At 46.6% G+C, this 11,457-nt stretch overlaps 1 protein-coding gene across 2 annotated transcripts in view; it reads left to right on the top strand.

Moving 5' to 3' along the window:
• Positions 1–325: 325 nt before the first annotated feature.
• The window catches only part of PUS1 (pseudouridine synthase 1), a 95,321-nt gene continuing 84,189 nt past the window's right edge, over positions 326–11,457 (top strand). The window contains exon 1 of one of the 2 annotated variants that reach the window (XM_069620068.1): positions 326–550. The gene's annotated coding sequence lies outside the window, so the exon portion shown is untranslated. Of the gene's footprint in view, positions 551–3,517; positions 3,614–11,457 lie in introns of those variants that run through there. The other variant, XM_069620069.1, reaches the window with a different exon arrangement.

Raw genomic sequence — 11,457 nt, 5'->3', positions numbered from 1 at the left:
ACCCCGAAGAAAAATGCGAATTGCATTTTCAGCTACCCAAGAACACACAGATTGCTGCTGCTATTGCAACCCGACAGCTAGAGCCTTCCCGCTCAGAAAATCACGATGAGGGACAAGACCAGATCGGAAGCTCCATCTGGTGCCTTGCAGAAACTTTCCCGGGATAGCAGCCGCAGCCGCAGCCGCAGCCGCAGCCGGGCAAAGGCACACAGAGTCACAGACTCCAGTTGCACCGCAGTCCAAGACTTCCGCTTCCCGGTCAAGAACATCACAATGATGACGTCGGAAGGCACGTGGAGAAGAGTAGGCGGGGCGTTGCTAAGCTCCGTTTCTCGGATGGGAACCAGGCACTAAGAGGTGGTTGTCTTTCTTTTGTGTCGCTCCCGACCCTGGGAAGCAAACCCGTTTCAAAATGTCCGGCCTATCGTGGCCCCGCAACAGGCTGCATTCTTTCTGTTTCTAGTTTGTCCTCTCCTCGGCCTCCGTAGCTAAATCCTGCAGGGCTTTATTTCCACGTGGTGCTGCTACTGAGGTCCAGGCAGAGCTGAGGGTGAGTGTCTCGATCTGAACTACGATGCGCCCTACACAGCTGCTTCTCCATAAAATATTTCCCACACGTACCCCCTCACCTCCCCCAATCATTGACAGATGGAGCTTAGTGATCCCTCCACAAAGGTGGTAAAACGGGAGACAGCAGCAGACCGCCTGCTTCGCTTACAATAGAGCAGCCCCCTGCACTAGAGGCGTCCTCTGATGCCTGGAGGGGACGCCACAGGGAGGCGTCGCAGAGCACCGCTTACAGTTTTTATTTTATTTTATATATAGCAATCCTTTATTTCAAAGGCGCAAGTATCTACTTTTTTTTGACATGCAAACAAATAAAGTTGCTTTATGTCACTAATCAAATGTTTTCGACCTCATGTATCAACCGTGAGCTGAGGTTTGCTGCGAAAAATCTCAATATCTGAGTTTATTACACAATTTCTTTTATTACATGTCTTAAATCACAGAAAGTACAGTGAGGTTAAATAGATTTTTCAGGTTGGCATTATCTTGCATTCTGGGACTTGCAGTTTATTATTCAGGATGTGAGAATTAAAGCCACATTGATATTATTTTGGCTTAACATGTTGCTATAAGGATTTGCATGTCATGTGGCTTTATTATGCAATTTGGGTTTTTTGTAAGTAAACTCTATAAGACTTTTTTACTTTTGGCCTTGAAATCCAAACTATATGTACTGAGTAAAGTTTGTGTGGTAAAATCTGCAGAGTGGATTAAAATCCCAGCTTCACCGTTCAGCCAAGGTTTGTGATCCTGGTTCTCCTTACCCACACTCTTCTCCCCCGCACCCCGATCATCTGTCCGGCCATCCCACTCTCATTTTTGGGTGCAGCCAGAGTACCACCGGTTCCTTTTTTCCACTGCCGTTAACTGGATAATATCCATTACCGGCATGAGTGGCACCCATAAAGGAACGCATGGCAGGTGTGGAATTGACCACCCAATAGTGCTAGGCAATTAAAGAGAGGCAGTGGAAGACTGTGACAGCATTGCTTAATGATGGCACTTTAAGTGGGATGTGAAATCAAGGGGGCGGTGACAGTGTTGGGCGTAGCTTAAATAGTGATGGGCGTGGCCTAAACCAAACAATGCACAATTAAACCATGCAAAGGTGTACTCTGGGTCACTAAGTATGATCTCGGATGGTAGCAGTGCTCCAGATAAGATTTTAAGGTGGGAGTATTTTACTCCCTATTTTTAAACTTTAAGTTTAAAAAGAGTAAAAATGACGTTTCTCCTTTGCAAGAGAATAAAATGTATGTGACATCCAGCCGTCATGTGGAAAAACTGTATGGAAATCATTACTATGCGGCAGCTTTCTGCATTGTGACAGAATAAATCTTTCATTATTTCTCTAAGGTCTGGCCATTTGATCTCTCCTGTATATATTGAAAACACAAAAACCTAGCCAATTACATACTAAAGCAAACATGAACTGTATTGTGTTTTGAGGTTTGATAGCAGAATTGTCTTTTGATGTTTAATGAAAGTCCTCATTTCCTGAAGCGATTACTACCTAATGGTATGCAATGTTATGATACAACAGTGTAGGGAGGCAAGGAGTCCATGCTAAATTCTGTATCTAATCTCATGGTCTAATGGTTTTTTATATAGCGCTTTTGGCAAAGCGCTGTACATGGAACATATTTATTACAATTATCACCGAAAGGATGAAAGGCTGAGTTGGCCTTGCCGGGATTCAATCCTGCAACCTACAGATCACGCACAGATTGCAGCAACAAGTGCTCAACTGGCTGAGCTATCTTATTGGCTAATATTCTTCAAAGGTCGGTTAACTGAGTATGGACTGACGCATAATAATCACAGTGCCTCGATGTTGGACGTACCATGTAAGTTAAATACCCATCTGTATTATCACAGGGACAGGTTTTGCTGAGTTTCTATTTCAATTACAAATATAACTTTAATTTGTTTGTTTTTGAGCAGCTCTTGCACTTCCTGGAGAGTCAGGTTTTGGATGTTTGAATTGTAGTCTTGAAGATTTGAGAGGCTGCAACCCCTGTGATTGGTGAAGTGACTATAACTCACCTTTGAGCAAATATTCTGCTGCCACTGACCATTTATATTAATGTACCGCAAGGTTGAATGAATGTGAACTAGACAGATCATACTCATCATTTTACACACTGCTTGTATAACTGGAATGTAAATGAAATCATAAGTGTAAAAATGATCTGCACCCGCATGATTATGCCTATAGCACACGAACCCTGAAAAATACAATTGTGAAATACTGGTTTGCTTTCACTGGAGAGAAAAGCATAATTTGTTACAAAATGTTCATTTTCCATCTTATTATTTATACAAGCCATAAATGCTTGGAAAATAAATATGCAGAGAGCTTCTGTTTGCTTCATGAGCATTAACACAGCAGAAGCTGAATGGAAATGCACCATTCCTTTTATAACAGTGCAGAGTTTCTTTTTTGAAAGGCTACAGAGAAATACATTCTGTTTCAGAGGCTTTTATCCATGGTTTGCAATGACATCCATGTAGATAAAAATCAAAAGAACGTCTGCTCCTAAATTGTGGATAAATCTAGACAGGAAAATAATAAAGCTGTCGTATTTACAAGATTTTCATGCGTAAAAATTCCTAGTACGCACGTTATCTGGAGGCCTGGATGGTAGTATCTGCATCCAGCCTGAATGTTCATTTTTTAAAAATGTTTTTATCTCTTTTTGTTGGTATTTAGAAAACAACATAATAAACAACCGGCACTGTGTGCCAACAATACCCTGGTGTCCCCCGTACCCCGGTACACCCGACATTCTACAAATTATGCTACGTTCAATGCATTCTTGATTGTAAATGCATTTTACAACAAAACAGATGTATATGTTCTTAGGTGGTAATCAGTTGGTATGACATTCGGTTCTTTAAGTGTACACCTTTTCCACATGTTGTCCCTCCTCTTTCAATCAAAGGTCAGGGTTGGGCGTGGGAGGTGCCTCCTCTTCAGCGTCCGATTGTTGGATTAGGAACTGTGTATGCATCCCACATCCTGCTGTCATTACACCGGCCTCAGGTTAGTGACCCCCATCCATTCTCCATATCAATACAGTACAGTATATCCGCTTTCCATTGCATGATTGTAGGACTCCACCCCTCCCATTGCATTGCCACCTGCAGTTTTGTCAATATGAGGAGAAAACCAATCAGTTTCTGGTATGTTTGGGGATTTCCTTAGTATAGTCCGACAGTCCCATCACTTGCTCCAGATTTATTGTTTGGCCCGTGATACCACTGATCGCTTCGAATACCTGTTCCCAGAAGTTTTGTATGATCAGGCACCTCCAAGCCACATGGAGGAAGTCTGCCCGCTCCGCATTGCACCTGTTGCATCTCCCCGAGGCATCTGGGTAATCTTCCTTTAGTTTGGCTGGTGTAAAATAAAACGTATGTATGTACTTAAAATGAATTAGTTTGAAGCGTTAATGGACCCTTTCCTTGTCCCCTCAGCAATATTTCCATGTTTCCTCTGAAATCATCTGCCCCAGGTTCCCTCCCATTTTTCCTGTATTGAGGATTTTTCAACTGAATTGGATTGTGTGCACATGGAGTATAGCCCGGACGTCATCCTGCGGCTTATAGTGCCTTGCAGTACTTGTCCAGTTTGTGGGAGACTTGTGCTTGGTTAGGGAACGTGGTGAATGCTTGACTTAGGCTCGCCTTTAATCTGTAGTATAGAAACCAGTCTAGAGCTGACATTGCACCTCTCTCTCTCATCCCATTTAATGTTACGAACTTTCCCCCAGGGAAGAGGTCCCCAAGCTGTGTCACCCCGGGTCTTTTGGTCCTGGCCAAAAAGCTTGTTCCGCCAGTGAGAGGGATCCCTGGTATGTGTATCACTGTGCAAGTTAAAAACCTCTCCCGTCTGTTTATGTTCTATTCGAGACCAGGCTCTACAGTTCACTTCCATGTTTCGTGCATGTTGTGCCCTATTTGGTGCTGTTAGGATAATCTACCTGAGCAGATCTGGGGCGGCGAGCACCCTCTCCACCTCCACGTATCTTCTATCCCTCTTTGCGTTATACCAGTACCCGAGGAATATGTTGTAGTAGGTCTCAAATTCAGGTAGTGCCAGTCCTACCTCATGTATGGGTGCTGTTAACTTGTCCCAGGATACTCTGGCCGGTTTGCCCGCCCACAGGAACCATGAAGTTGCTGTTCTCAAACCGCAGAAGTGTTCCTTTGGAACCCCTATCAGTGTGTTCAAGAACACATAAATGAACCTAGGAAGCAGTGTAATTTTAATGATGGATACTCGGCCATACAGGTTCAGGGGGAGGTTTTTCCATCGTGACATGGCCTGTTCCAGGACCCTCAAATAGTTAGTATGGTATACCACATTTCTATCCCTGGCTATGTGAATTCCTAAATGGCGGGTTTGGGTCATGTGTCATTGGAATTTCCATGTTATTGTTCGACCTTTTCTGTCAGTGGGAAGGTTACAGATTTCGAGGCATTCGCCTACAATCCCGATACTTCTCCAAACCTTCAGACATCTCTCATGATTGGATCTAAATTGACCCTGGGGTCTTTGACAAACAGCACCATACCATATCGTTTGTGTATAGTGATATGACTAACTTGTGAGTGTGTAGTTGAATCCCGCGGTGTATATGTAGTTACTCACCCATTCGGTGAAAGGCTTGATCGCCAGTGCAAAGAGTAATGGCAATAAGGGACACCCCTGCCGTGTACCTCTTTCCAGTGCCACTGCCGATGTTAGTTGCCCATTCAGCCTGACCCTGGCCACCGGTTGTGTGTATAACAGTTTGACCATGGAGAGGTAGCGTTCCCCCATTCCCATCTGCCGCATCACAGTGAACAAAAAAGGCCATTCGCCAGAGTCAAACGCTTTAGTGGCGTCTAGTAGGGCAGCCACTATTGAGTCTTCGGGGGGCACCGCTGCTATCAATCCAAACATTCTCCGGAGTCCATGTGATGTGGATCGCCCTGGTATAAAGCCAGCCTGGTCTGCTCTCACCATCTTTGACATAGGTGCCAGCATAGATGCTAGGATCTTTGCTAAAGTTTTATTGTCTATGTTGATCAATGAAATTGGTCGGTAAGAAGAGCAGTCGTTACCAGGTTTATCTGGTTTCAGTAGCACCACCACCACCGCTTCCCTTAGCGTTTCCAGAAGGCTTCCCGATTCTAGACTGTTTTGAAACATGTCTAATAAGTAGGGACCCAGCTTAACCTCATAGTGTTTGTAAAATTCCACAGTGAACCCTTCGGGTCCCAGCAATTTACCATTTGGGCGGGACTTGATGTCAATCATTACTTCCGCTGGTGATAGGGGGCGGTTTAGATGTTCTCTCTGGTCGTCATTTCACCATTGTAGGGCTATTTGATCTAAGTATTTCCTCGATATCCGCCTGTGAGGCTTGAATCTGGGCGGAGTACAAGCGATTGTAAAATTCGAAGAATTGCTGCAATATCTCTGTATCTTTGAACCAATCCCTCCCCTGCTCATCTGCTATTGCCTGGATCTTGCCTCTTAGATTGCCCATTTTGGTCACACTTGCCAGGTAGTTGCCCCTCTCCATATTGGCGAATGCTCACCAAGTTCCCTATATATTTAACCTTCTGGAGTGCTAATGCCTGAAATTCTTGTAGGTGTTTCAGAATCTCGGCTTGTTCCCGGTTTGTTTGGGTTGGGGAGGTCATCTGTAGCAGTCGGATACTGCTTTCCTTGGCTCCTAGCTCTCTCCTAATTTGTCTCAGAATCCCAGCTTCCTTGGATATGGATTCGCCCCTTATCACACATTTAAAGCTCTCCCACAGGGTTGCCACAGACTGCACCAAGCCCTCACTTATATCGAAGAACTGGTCCATGGCTGATGTTAAACCTTCTCTAAACATGTGTCTGTGAGACCTTTGCTTTTAAAACCACCACGGGAGTCTCCCTTGTGTTCGACCTAGTAGTCATATCTCAAGTGTCACAGGGGTATGATCTGACAGCGTTCGGGCAAGAATCCTCGTGTCTTTTACCTGCCCCAATATTGAATGTGATAATAGGAAAAAATCTAGCCTTGACTCCGAGTTATGGTTAGCTGAGTGGCAGGTGTACTGCCGTTCCATCTGGTTCTTCACTCTCCACACACCTGCCACGTCCCATGTCAGGGCCATGCGCTGTAGCCTTTTAGGCCCTCAGGCCACCCCCAGTTCGATCAAGTTCGGGCATTATTAGTGCATTGAAGTCTCTGGCCCATAATATCACCCCGGGTGGTATCTCCCCTAGTTGCCCATCTATCCACTACAGCGTGTCCAGTGTGTCCTGATTTGGGCCATAGTAATTAACTAGGGTTTTTGCTCCCCATGGATGACGCCCTGAACAATGAGGCCCCTGTCCTCCCTTTCTCCCACCACCTTGGTCTGAAGGAAACCAACCGTGCTATGTATTAAAGTGCCCACCCCTCTTGCATATGAGGAATATGATGAAAAGTACCTATGGCATCCTCATGCCCTCCCAAATGCAGGTTCAGTGTCTCGCGTTAATTGGGTCTCCTGCAGAAACGCTATTCCGATCTGATGTTGCTGCATGTACAGTAAGAGTTTACGGCATTTGATGGGGCATTTTAGACCCAGGACATTCCGGGTGCATAGTTTAAGCGTAGCCATCCGCTTTATTCCATAAAGTGGCCTCTCCCCATGTTTTTGGCCATTTCCTCTTCCTAGGAATTACCCATAGTATGTTTAAAGAGCAGTCTGGCTTGTTGTACCTTTGAGTTGTGTGAGCACTGTGTATAGTAGAGATATCGTCACTGGTGTACTGTTTCCTCCCTCTCCCACGACAACTCCAATCTGTCAGTGATGTGCTCAACCGCCCCGGATGCCCATTCTTCATCAACAATATAAATCCCCAACCCCCGGCCCACCCTCCACTCTTTCTGCTCCCCCTCCCTTGCTACATGATCCTCCCCTCCCCTCCCCGGCTGATTGCCACCCTACCCAACTTCCCCTTTCCCCCAACTATTCATGCTATAAGCTTCCGCTTGGGGGTGGCTACCAGCCCAGCTTCGTGGCACACCTGAAAATGTGTGTGTTCCCTTTGTCACAACGTTATTATGTCCCAACTGTTGATAGTCTACATTACTATAAAGGATGTGTTACTGGGGAGCAGTATCAGTCATTGTTCCCCCTCAATCGAGGTGCTCTCGGCTGCGATTCCAGAAAAGTGTTGAAGAAGAGTGCCCTTCCATTATGTTAAACACGCAATTTAGCCGGGAACATCATTGCGTACCTCATTCCCTGGTCTCGTAGCTGCTTCTTAACTTCTATAAATGTCCTCCTTGATGCTTGCACCTTATCTGAGAAGTCCGGGAATAACCTGACCGTGTCACCTTTGTACTGGATTGTCTCCTTTTCTCAAGCTTTCCGGAGGGCCACATCCCTGTCCCGATAATTCAATAAGTGGGCTATGATTGGGCTGAGTGGTGCCCGTGGTATTGGTTTCCTACTACTGGGAATTCGATGTGCGCTTTGGTTTGCACTGGAGCGTCGAATTGCAGTTTCGCCTGGTGTTTGCCCTCTTTTCCAGATTTGGACATCGCCGTCAGTTGGAGGCCCAAGCTGCTTTGTACTGAGGGTCTCAGCTGTATGACTTGACAATGATTGTTGGGGGGGACCTGTGCTGTTTTCCCACGCTATCTGCCTATCTTATAATGGCCTTCCTGTCGGCAGACTCATGCATGTGGGCCAGCCCGACTTCGGTTTTCTGCATGCATTATCTGCATGTATTGGTGACTGTCCTGATATGTTTCCCCTATAAGTTCTTGTATCAACTGTGTGGCCTCAAGGTGCTGTGTCTGCCCTGGTGGGCACTGGTGGATCGCTCCTTGTACCCGCGGGAAAGGTGGCCAGCTTCCGCTCTGGTGTGTGGATTGCCGAGTGTTGCGGGAGATGTACAGTCTGCTCCTGTTTTAGGTGGCCATTATCAGTTTGTGCCTTTGTTCACCCGCTTGCGTGCTGTGTCGTCTTTTTCAGTGACTCCTGCTTTAGTGCCGAGTGTGCAGTGCTGTGGTGTCCTTGCGCGGCGGGCCTCCTCCAGCATCCTTTGGGTGACCCCTTAGCTGGCGTTAGTCAACTCGCAGTGTCGGCGGTTGCCTTGAAGGTGAGGGGTCTCTGAGCACTGCTGTTTTTAGTACCCCTTTGTTTCATTCAGGGTTCCCCTGGTTCTCATGTGCTCCTCTTCACCGTGCTGATGTTTATTAAGTCTGTGAAATCCTTAACACCCCTTTTCCCCCCTTCAGCGGATTTCCCTTGTGTTTGCACGGATTCCACTCCTCCTGGCACATCCCGAATCAGCCCCCGGTTCAGTTCCACTACGTCCCTCCTCGTGCTCATGCGGTGCTTTGTGGACCCTTGGTCTTTGGATGATTTTGGACCGTTTTTCCGGTGCCTGGTGCCTGCGCTCATTTGTTCACCGCCATGTCATCCACTCATGTTATGCGGTTGGGGAGAAGGGAGGTGTCGCATATTGTGCTGCCCAGGCGTTGTGACCCAGCATGCTTCCCCAGGTTCCAGCTATATCGGACACTCCGCAAATCACTTTGCGGGCCAGGTCGTTTGCTCTTACCGTCGGCGGTGCTACCCCTACAGGGTCCAAATGTGAGGCCCAGCTTCCTCCTGGTGCCCGTTCCCGGGGCCCCTGCTTCCTGATTGTCCGGTGCTGAATCGTTTACTTTCGGTCTGGTGACTGTGTTGGCATCACCTGATTCCCTTGACAAGGGTGTTCTCTTCTGCGTCATATGCTCACGGGGGATGGTTGCCGGCCGACAACATCCCCGCCGGCGGGACGTTACAGTCGGGGCTTCTGTTGTTTGTTGGTGATGGCGCCTTAGCACGCTGTGGCAGCAGGTCTTGTATGTTCTGTGAAGGTTCCTCCATCGGCCCCAGAGTTTCACCGGAGCTTGACACCGCACCTCCAGCCCGCTAGTAGCGGTGATAGGTTCCACGTCTCTGAGGATTGTCCTCAGACGCCAGTGCAGAAGGCTTCTCCTCCCCCTCCACTCTGCCCGCGCGTGTCTGTTGATCTCCGCTCCTCAGTGGATCAGGGGCTTCAGAGCTCAGTTTTTCATCAGGATTGCTCCCAGTTGGTGCCTCAGCTTTCCCTTCACAATACCTCACACAGGAAGGGGACTTTGACTCAGGGAAACATTGGATAACTTGTGCTGGAGCTCACAGACCTGCAGCCATCTTAGCCGGGCTCTCTAGCGCCCCCTCCAACTTTCCCCAATTCAATGACCAGGGGGATGTCACTGAAACTCCTAGAAAGAGTCGGGACACTGTAAGAGCATGAGAAGAGAGGCAACAGAATTGCTGAGCTGGCAGGAGTTAATAACATTACAAGTTATATGTCAAGAACCAGGGGAAGGGAGGCATTCTCCAGGTAAAGGGTCTGAAAGCTGAACTAAAATATAAGTCAACCGAACGTAAGGAGAAGGGAGTCATTACCCCCTAGCTTATTCCTTTTTGTAAAGGGAACTTTTCTGAGTGTACCAGGAGAAGGGAGATATTCTCCTGGTTGAGGATCTTTTGTGTTTGAAATGTGCCAGAAGAGAGACATTCTCTTGGACTTCTAACTACGCTGAATACCAGGAGAAGGGAGTCATTCTCCTGGTGGAAGACTTTACTTTGTTTAGCATTCTCAGGTTTATGTGTAAGGGATGGAAGTAAGGTATGGGACCAGGACGGTGAATATTATTTGCCCGACATTCTGACATTTTCTTAGTTTTAGGTTGAGACAGGGAACCCCCTCATAGAGTTAGGGATAGATAGGTTTTTGCAAATTTCAATAGAAGTTTATAACCAAAACCATGCCACCCCGTGGCCTGTCTCATACTTCTTGTTAGGCAGAATTGCATGCAGTACCCTCTGGGACCGCCACACATAATTAGGACTATAGGTGTAAGCAAGACCAACCTTTGGTATAAGTCTGTACCACAAAGTTTGTTGGTAGCGAGCTGAGCAGCCAGGCTTACCTCAAGAGGGAATGTGAGCAGTACAAGTAGTTACACAAAGGACTTTCAATCACGGTGGTTCAAGGAGACGCTTCTACTCAAGGTTTCTTGGTAAAACACTGATTCATTTATTTACACAATCATTTATAAAACATATCACTAGAAGAAGGCAACTTAATATTATAGACCAATACAAACGTTTTTGAGACCGTTTGAGCTCCCTTGAAAAAGGAGCGAAATGGCAGTTCAGTACTTAGCAGTGAGTAAAAAGGACAGAAGTAAGTAGAATATATTATGTATACTTTCTAGGCAGTGCAAATCGTTTCAGTCCCCTAGAATAGTTCAATACAAGTCAATAGACCAGGCCAAAGTCAATGGGCTAGTGTTCTGGATAGGAAACGGCAGTTCTGGTATCAAACGCTAAAGTCTTTGCAAAAGTTCTCAGAAGTAGTTTAGGCAAAAAAGAATAATTTATGGGGTCACAAGCTGATTAGGCTGCAAGTGGGGAAAGTTTCACAAACTTTCACTGCGGGAGTGGCGTTCTCCCAATCGGGTTGGCACAGTACCTTTTGTATGAAGAAACACTGTTCCTGAGCCTCAGTTGTGGGGACAAGAGGGAGGATGTCGGGGGACTCCTGCACTGCACATGATCGTTGAAGAAATCAAACAAAATGGAGTCACTTCAGTTTCCAGTAGCTGTAGATTCAAGAACACAAACTGGTGTCCCTCTCCCTGGTTAATCCTAACCAGCCTTGAGAATGGTGTCCATGTGTTTTATGAGTTGATTGGTCCCACCAACTCAAAGGAAGAAGCCATCCTTGAAGGAGCTTCTCTGTCGAATGGAGTTTTGCAATTCGGACCTGCAGCAGGGCTTCACCGGGCAAACCAACGGTCCAGT

This window comes from Ambystoma mexicanum, chromosome 10 (assembly GCF_040938575.1).
Source record: "Ambystoma mexicanum isolate Mex_15411 chromosome 10, UKY_AmexF1_1, whole genome shotgun sequence".
Classification (NCBI taxonomy): Eukaryota; Metazoa; Chordata; class Amphibia; order Caudata; family Ambystomatidae; genus Ambystoma; species Ambystoma mexicanum.
This window is presented reverse-complemented; position numbering and strand designations above follow the sequence as displayed.